General features: G+C 38.8%; 1 long non-coding RNA gene across 1 annotated transcript; it reads left to right on the top strand.

Annotated features, from left to right (window-relative positions):
- The first annotated feature begins 1078 nt into the window (after positions 1-1078).
- Positions 1079-8264, top strand: LOC125302542. Its single transcript, XR_007194921.1, has 4 exons — positions 1079-1280; positions 3108-3178; positions 3341-3378; positions 8193-8264. It is a non-coding gene; the product is annotated as an uncharacterized LOC125302542 (long non-coding RNA).
- Positions 8265-9432: the final 1168 nt, after the last annotated feature.

Genomic DNA, 9432 nt, shown 5'->3' with positions numbered 1-9432 from the left:
TAAATGTCGAGTGAAATAAACTGATTCCGTTTTTAATCCCTCGTCTGCACTCTTTCATTCCACACTGTTAGGTGCTGCGAGTGGTGTGTGTGTGTTTGTGTGTGTGACTGATTCTGTTTTTAACCCCCAGTCTGCTTTACTGCTGATGTGCAAACCTTTCCATGTGTGTGTGAAGCTCGGAGCGAGTGGAGTTTGTGTGTGTGTGAAGCTCGGAGCGAGTGGAGTTTGTGTGTTGAAAGGCAGGTCTCTGGGTCGTGTGAATCTACATCATTTTGTGCAGCTCTTTAGCTTCCTCAGTCTCTGCTCCTTCACACCCATAACCATAACCACACACGCACACACACATATCCCCTTTTACCTCCAACTCTGGAGGTTAGGAATGTTGAAATAAAATAAATCAGGGAGCAAACATGCCATACGGTAAATGAAAATATGCTTTGAAAAAATAAATAAATGTAAAGAAATACCTTGTCTTGACACTGATACCTGAATGTAGGCTGGTCAATGGTTAATTGAGTGTGTGTGTGTGTGTGTGTTTAGCGTTCTCCGTCTCAAGATGCAGTGTCTTCGACTTACTCTAGTCACCAGGGACGTTCAAGCCCAAGGCTCCCCTGACTCTCTGCACAGGGTGCCCCCTGTAGGCCGGCCGCGGGCACTGCAGCAGCACAAGGCCCCCTGGCCTGACCCTGACCCCTCCCCCCTCAGCCCCCTCCAGCCCGAGCCCCCCCTTGCACCCGGCGGCAATCGGCACCCCTTCGACGGGTAGCACCAACGTGAGCCTCCACAGCCACACACACACACATTAGAGTACCTGCCAGCAGGCGCCTCTCCCTACACACACACACACGAAGTGCCAGCAGAGGTGTGTGGGCAGAGCCTCCTAGGGCTCTACACACACACACGAGTGCCAGCAGAGGTGTGTGTGGGCAGGCGTCTCCTAGGGGCTCTACACACACACACACGAGTGCCAGCAGAGGTGTGTGTGGGCAGGCGTCTCCTCTAGGGGCTCTACACACACACACACACACTTATAGGCATCTACGTCTCCAATGGACTCTACACACTCACACACTCACTCACTCACTCTCACACTCACACACACACACACACACACACACACTTATAGGCATTTACGTGTCCTATGGACTCTATGCATATCATTCACAGTGTTCCCCACAGAATTGGATTCTATTTGTGGTGGTAGCCGACTTGGACGGGGAGACCTTTGATGTCCACTGTATTGGTGTACAGTATTGGTGGTCAGCTATAGAAATAGCAAGGTGACCAGTACAACTACTTTTTTTTTTAAACTTAGGCTACTTTAAGATGCTTCTTCAGGTTGGACCAAATTATAATGAATTAGGTGTCATCAACCCAGTACAAGTGAGGGATATATATGACGGTAGGACATGAAATGACCTGGAAATGTAAACATTTATACTTTATAGCCTATCAGTACTCTCTCAAAATTAACGGATTACAGTAATGACAATCCAAAACCACATCGTTAAAAATATGCTACTACATAGAGAATTTCACTTTCTCAGAGGCTGCACCATAATTCATTTTAAAACTTAAATGTAGATCTAATTTGGAAAAAAAATAAGCTATTTTGAAGTTAGAATGAAACCTCAGAATGCAGTGCCTATTTTTAGAGATGGGTTTGATTGTAGATCTAAATCAACACCTGAACTAGCCTTTGTATATTGATTAGCAACCTGTATAACCGGACACGGAAGTAGCCTAAGCTAATTAATACTTAGAATGTCATCCTTTAAACAGACATCAGGAACTACCTATCAGTGAGGAACAGGAGTTACCTGCACTTACTTTACTCCTAATTTGCTGTGGGGTCTCGATGAAACATCCGTAATTAGCGCTGGCCATGCGTTTTTACGGGTGCTGATGTGGGAGGCTAGTGCAAGACGGGCGGCTTGATTTAAAACATGGAAACAATAGAGTACTAAAGTGTGACATCCACTGTTTCCGTAGCAGTTATTGATTTTCTGTTCTACACAAACCAAATTAACAACGGAAATAAGTTTTATAGAAAAGGAACGATTTTTTTGCAAATTGATAAGCAGTTTGACTCTCCGATGATTGAAGCAATTATTGAGAATAGATCGTCTTCATTTTTTATAAAAAAAAACTGAAACTAACATGGTGTAAAACGCTGTCGACATGGTGCAATGCTTCCTGAATGCAATCATCAGTCAGAGTCTCATAGCCTACTTGCCCGATTAGGTCAATGTAGCATTTTAAACCGTTTTCCCATTATAACAAGTCGGTCTACATTACCGTCGACGAGGTGGGTCTTAAAGACAAATCTATATAAAAAAAAGTTTTCATGTTTGTCAGTGTATTAACCAGCCATGGTTATTAGCCATGGTATTAGCAATGTTTGTCAATGTATTAACCAGCCATGGTATTAGCCATGTTTGTCAGTGTATTAACATAAGCAGGAAGGTCATCTGCCCGACTAAGCACATCCAGAATAGAGACATGCATAGAGTGGATTGATTGGTTTTGTCTGAACAGACATCTGTACCAAAGATTGTTAAGGCGGAGCAAGATATTTCATCAGGGACCACTTCTGGGAACCGGATCTAGCCTGAGCGGGGTCAAAAATCCCCTTTATGCAGAGCAGAGGCAGCGACTGCTCCATTTGAGTTCATGGCCATAGCTCAGAATGTCACCACATATTCTAAGATCTTGGATCTATAGAGTTAAGAATGTGAATTTCGGGCACGCTTTCATGATCCTCAAACCCTTCCTGGACCATTTCAGGTACATTTTTAGCATTTTGAGCCGTTCAGTCTGGAGAACATTGACCTTATATCAGGTGTCGCCCGGTTATTAATGCCGCTGCTGTTGGCGGGTTGCAACGCGACGCATAATCGTCATCGACAAGCCTCTTTTTATGCAGACACGATTCCATCCCCAAGCCCTTAGACATGAAGTAGAAAAGTATCTTGCTCGCCTTCACAATCTTTTGCTCCATGCTTCGCAATCTTTGTCTGTATCTCCTCCATTGATCGATTGGTTTTGTCTGAACAGACGTCTAAAACAGCGATGATGTCTGATCTCTGCTATGTGTCCCTCCGCAGCACCTGTAGGAAATGTGGGAGGGGCTTTGACGCTGCCTCTGAAGGTCAGACACTTTGCCCAAGGTGCAAAGGTGCGTTTGAGTCTTCACTTGTTTGTTTCTTTGTTCCTTTGATTTGTAAGTTCCGTTTGTGACTAACTCCTGCTGTTCATTTGTAAGTTCTGTTTTGTGACTAACTCCTGCTGTTCATTTTGTAAGTTCCGTTTTGTGACTAACTCCTGCTGTTCATTTCAGTGGCAGGGAAGGCCCAGCGGAATATTGTCTTCAGGAAGGTGAGTTTGGTGTCTGTTTGTGTGTTTAACTGGCTGTGTGTGTCTGTGTGTGTGTTTGTCTGGGTGTGTCTGTGTCTGTGTGTGTGTCTGTGTGTGTCTGTTTGTGTGTTTAACTGGGTGTGTCTGTGTGTGTGTCTGTGTGTGTGTGTATTGCTATGATGTTTTTGTGTGTGGTCAGTGGATCTCAAGTGGCCATTGTAGTGTGTGTGTAGGCCGTTCCAAAGTGTGTGTGTGTATCATAGTATGTGTTAGGGTTTAATATTTTCCCCGAAAATTAGATTAATCAGATCCCGGGATTTTCGTGACAATTTTCGTGACAAATTGGCCGCGGATAAAGCTGTCTCCTCCCTCCACAGGTGTAGCCCTGAAATTACTATAGTGCTAGATTGGGGAATTATTGATGATAGTGATGGGGGTGGTGTGTGTGTGTGTGGGGTGGTGTGTGTGTGTGTGGGTGGTGTGTGTGTGGTTGTTGTGTGGGGTGGTGTGTGTGTGGGGGGTGGTGTGTGTGGTGTGTGTGGGTGGGGTGGTGTGTGTGTGTGGGGGTGGTGTGTGTGTGTGTGGGTGTGTGTGTGGTGTGTGTGTGTGTGTGTGTGTGTGGGGTGGTGTGTGTGTGGGGGGTGGTGTGTGTGTGGGGGGTGGTGTGTGTGTATATAAGTGGTAATAATGTGTGTGTGTGTGTGTAGGAGTGTGTGTGTATGTAAATTAGTGTGTATGTGTGTAAAATTAATTAATAATAGGTAGTGTGTGTGTGTATGTGTGTATATGTGGGGTAGTGTGTATGTAGAGTAAATAATATTAATAATAATTAATAATAATAAATTAGTGTATTAATATTAAATTAATTAATAATAATGTGTAGGAATTAGTGTGTGTGTGTGTAGGAGTGTAGTGTGTGTGTGGGGGTGGTGTGTGTGTATTATGTGTAAATTAGTGTGTGTGTGTGTGTATGGAATTTAGTGTGTGTAGGTAGTATGTGTGTAGTGTGTAGGTTAGTGTGTATGTATGTGTAGGTGGAGTATGTGTGTAGAGGTGAGTATTAATATAGATATAATAGGTTAGATATTATTAATAGGTAATTATATGTGTATGTGTGTGGAGTAGTGTATGTGTGTAAGTGGTATGTATGTGGTGGTAATATATGTTGGTGTGTAGGTAGAGGTAGTGTGTATAATTATTAATATATAATATAATAATATAGGAGTAGTGTGTGTGTGTAAAGTGGTATTATTATTATAGTATATGTAGGGTAGTATGTATAGGTTATATGTGTGTATGAAGTGAGTATGTGTGTATTATTATTGGGTGGGGAATTGGTGTGTGTGGTGTGTGTGTGTGTGTGTGTGTGGGTTGATTCTTATTATTATTAATGAAATTAATTATTATTATTATTAATAATATTAGGGTGGTGTGTGTGTGTGGGGTGGTATAAATTGGTGTGTGTGTGAAATTGGGTAGTATTATTATTATTAAATTATTTATTAATAGAATTAGTGTATAATATATGATGATATTATTAATGTGGTGTCAGAATTAATTAATATTATTATTAGAAATTAATTAATAATAATATGTAGGTTAATTATTAATGTGTAGAAATTAATTATTATTAATAATTATAATAATAGAATTAATTAATAATAAATTAATTAATATTATTAATAAATTAATTAATATAATAATAATAAATTAATTAATATAATAATAAATTAGATTATATTATATTATTATGTGTGGGGAGTGGTATAATATAGAAATTAGTATAATATGGTATGTGTGGGGTGTGTGTGTGTGTGTGGGTTGGTGTGTGTGTGGGGGTGGTGTGTGTGTGGTGTGTGTGGGTTGTGTGTGTGTGGGGGGTGGTGTGTGTGTGTGTGTGGTGGTGTGTGTGTGTGGGGTGGTGTGTGTGTGTGTGTGTGTGGGTGGTGTGTGTGTGGGGTGGTGTGTGTGTGTGGGTTAATTAATATTATGTAGAATTAATTAATAGTGTGTAGAATTAGTGTGTGTGTGTGGGGAGTGGTGTGTGGGGAATTAATTATGTGTGTATGGAATTTAATTATATTAATAGAATTAATTAATAATGTAAATTAGTGTGTGTGTGGGGAGTGAGTAATAATATGTGGGAGTGTAATTATTATGTGGAGTTGAGTATGTGTGGGAGTGGGTAATAAATTAGTATTAATAGGTAGTATTAATATGTGTGTAATTAGTGTATGTGTGTATATGTAAATTAATTATTATGTGTGTAAATTAGTGTGTTATTATTGGGGAAGTTAGTTATTGAAGTTAGTAATGGGTTAGTTATTATTGTGGGGGAGATTGGTTATTATTGGTGTTATTATTAGATTGGTGTGTTATTATTAACGGAATTGAATTATTATTAATGAATTATTAGATAGTGTGTGTGTGAGATTGGTGTGTGTGTGTGGGTTGGTGTGTGTGTGTGGGAATTGGTGTGTGTGTGGGAATTGGTGTAATATTAAGTTAGTGTGTGTGTGGGTTGAATTATTATTATTATTGGGGTGGTGTGTATATATAGATTAATTATTATTGTGTGTGTGGGGGGTGGTGTGTGTGTGTGTGTGTGTGTGGGTGGTGTGTGTGTGTGGGGTGGTGTGTGTGTGGGTGGGGGGTGGTGTGTGTGTGGGGTGTGTGGGTTGGTGTGTGTGTGGGGGTGGTGTGTGTGTGTGGTGTGTGTGGGTGGTGTGTGTGGGGTGGTGTGTGTGGGGGGGTGGTGTGTGTTTATTGGGTTGGTGTATTATTATTATTGTGTGGGGGTGGTATTATTATTAATGAAAATTATTAATAGGGGTGGTGTATTATTAGTAATGGGGTGGGGTGTGTGTGGGTGGTGTGTGTGTGTGTGGTGTGTGTGTGTGTGTGTGTGTGTGGGTGGTGTGTGTGTGTGGGGTGGTGTGTGTGGGGTGTGTGGGTTGGTGTGTGTGTGGGGGGTGGTGTGTAAATTGGTGTGTGTAATTATTAATAGGTGGTGTGTGTGTAGAATTAATTATGTGGAATTAGTGTATTAATAGAATATAATTATGTGTGTGGGGTGGTGTGTGTGTAATTAATATTAAATTAATTATTATTAATAATAATTAATAATAAATTAATTAATAATATAAATTGGTAATAATATGTGTGTAGAAATTAGTATAATATTAATAATATTATTATGGGTAATTATTATTGATAATAAGGGTAATTATTATTATTATTAAGAATTATTAGGTTAGTTATTATTAATGTGGGGAAATTGAATATTAATAAATTAATTATTAATATTAATTAATATTAAATTAATTATGTGTGTGGGGTAATTATTATTAAATTAATTATTAAATTAATTAATAATGTGGGGTAATTATTATTATTATTAAATTAATTAATATTATTATATAATAATTAATATTAAATTAATTAATAATAATTAATTAATAATAATAGGGTATAATTAATATTAATAATGTGTGGTATGTAGGTAATTAATAATAGGAGTATGTGTAAATTAGTATATTAAATTAATTAATAATATTAATAGAAATTAATTAATATTATGGTATATTATTAATTAATATTAATATAGAAATTATATTATATATAAATTAATTATATAATAATATTAATAGGTTAATTAATAATAAGAGTGGGTAATTATTATTATAATTATGTAAAATTATATATATATAATAATAGAATTAATTATTAATAATATGTAAATTAATAATAATAATAATAAATTAATATATTTAATAATAATATGTGTGTATAAATTGGTGTGTGTGTGTGTGGGGTGTGTGGTGTGGGGTGGTGTGTGTGTGTGTGTGTGTGTGTGTGGGTTGGTGTGTGTGTGTGTGTGTGTGGGGTGTGTGTGTGTGGGTGGTGTGTGGTGGTGTGTGTGTGGGGTGGTGTGTGTGTGTGTGTATAGGTAAATTAATAAATTAATAATATATATATAGAATTATTAATAATTAATATTAAATTAATTATTATTAATATTAAGTAGAATGGTATAATAATAATAATAATATAATATTAAGTAATAATAATATATAATAATAGGTGGGGTGGTATGTGTGTGTGTGTATTAATATATTAAGTGTGTGTGTATAGGTAAATTAATAATTAATTATTAATATATTAAATTAATTAATATTAATTAGTATAATATGTAAATTAATAATAATAATATGTGTATATAGGTAGAAATTAGTGTATGTGTATTATGTAATTATATGTATAGGTTAGTATATAGGTAGTATGTGTAATAGAGATTGGTGTTATTATTATTATTATTATTATTAGATTGATAATGAATTATTATTATTGTAGGTGTATAGTTGTTGACAGAGATTGAATTATTATTATTATTATTATTAGTTGGAATTGATTGTGTGTGTGTGTGTGTGGGTGGGGTGTGTGTGTGTGGGGTGTGTGTGTGTGGGTGGGGTGTGTGGTGGTGTGTGTGTGGGGTGGTGTGTGGTGGTGTGTGTGTTGTGTGTGTGTGTGTGTGTGTGGGTGGGGTGTGTGTGTGTGTGTGTGTGTGTGTGTGTGTGTGTGTGTGTGGGTTGGTGTGTGTGTGGGTTGGTGTGTGGGTGGGGTGGTCTCCTGTTGGTGGCCCTACGGCACCATCGCCTACGTCAGCGTTACTGCAACAATAGATGTGGACTCTTTGCGTTTTTTATTTTATTTTATTTCCCGTTTTCCGTCCTCTTTCCGGAGTTTGGGAATCAGTCTTGATCAATTTCCGGGAGTCCGTTTTCCGGGGATTAAACCCTCGTGTTAACTCCTCTGTGTGTGTGTGTGTGTGTTAGTGGATACCGTGTGGCCAGTGTCAGGCTTGTCAGACGACCACTGACTGCGGTGCCTGTGCCAGCTGCAGGACTTTGAGCCTTGACAAACCTGCCGCTGCATAAGCGCAGAAGTGCCTGCCCATCATAAGGTAACACACACACACACACATACACACACACACACACACACACACGCACATTCACTCTAATAACTACACCCAAATACAGTCTTACACACATACACACACACACACACACACATTCACTCTCACAACTACACCCAAATACAGTCTTACACACATACACACACACACATTCACTCTGACAACTACACCCAAATACAGTCTTACACACACAGTCTTACACATACACACACACACACACACACACACACTCAGTGTTGATTGTGAGCAACACCTGGTAGGGGTGTGTGTAGATGAGTGATGATCTCTGGTAGAGGTGTGTGTAGATGAGTGATGATCTCTGGTAGAGGTGTGTGTGGCAGATGAGAATGATGATCTCTGTTCTATTTCATTTCTACTGGCGGTGCTTTCAGCACCTGGATTTCCATCACATGCGTGCAGGTCAAAGTGTTTATATCAACAAAGTCACTCGTGACATGGGGTGTATATATGACCCGCCCGGTGCCAAGGTCGCTCACCCGGAGTGACCTCTTGAAATCTTCACCGTGTGGAAGCAGGTTGTTTTTAGGTGTTAGCATATTTTAGGTGAATGACGCTGGAGTCTTTTTCAAGCCGTCACCCGGTTGGAGCTCACGTTTCTAAGCCCTCTTATAAGACTTCGATTTGTCTACGTGACTTTCTATTATGATGCGGTAGTGCACTTTTCTTTATTGATACCGTTACAAGTGAGCTCGCTCTCTACTGCGGCAACTAGGCCTCGATGGAATCGTTTGGGTGTTTTTTAAGCCTTCTAAAGCGATTCAGGTGCCTTAAATACGTTTTGTTTAATGAAATGCTTTAGCCGGTCTCGCAGGCTTCTTGAGTTAATGGCGGATCTTGTGTTTTCATAGCGTCTTCCTAAGTAAGTTAAATTCAAGAGAATTCCGGCTTTTGTATTGGAAGTGCTAATTTCACGTTTATGAATTGTTGTTCGCGTTTTCAAAGCGGCTCTCTTCTGTTTCTTATTTATAAACTAAATGCACGGTGAGCGTAGGTTTTAGCTCCTTATTTAGCATATTTGTTTAGCCTACTTCGTTTGATAGTCTCCCCTGATTTGTTGTTGGTAGTATAGGCCAATA

This window comes from Alosa alosa, chromosome 10 (assembly GCF_017589495.1).
Source record: "Alosa alosa isolate M-15738 ecotype Scorff River chromosome 10, AALO_Geno_1.1, whole genome shotgun sequence".
NCBI lineage: Eukaryota > Metazoa > Chordata > Actinopteri > Clupeiformes > Clupeidae > Alosa > Alosa alosa.
Note: the sequence above shows the minus strand (reverse complement) of the source record. Positions and strands in the feature narration are given on the sequence as shown.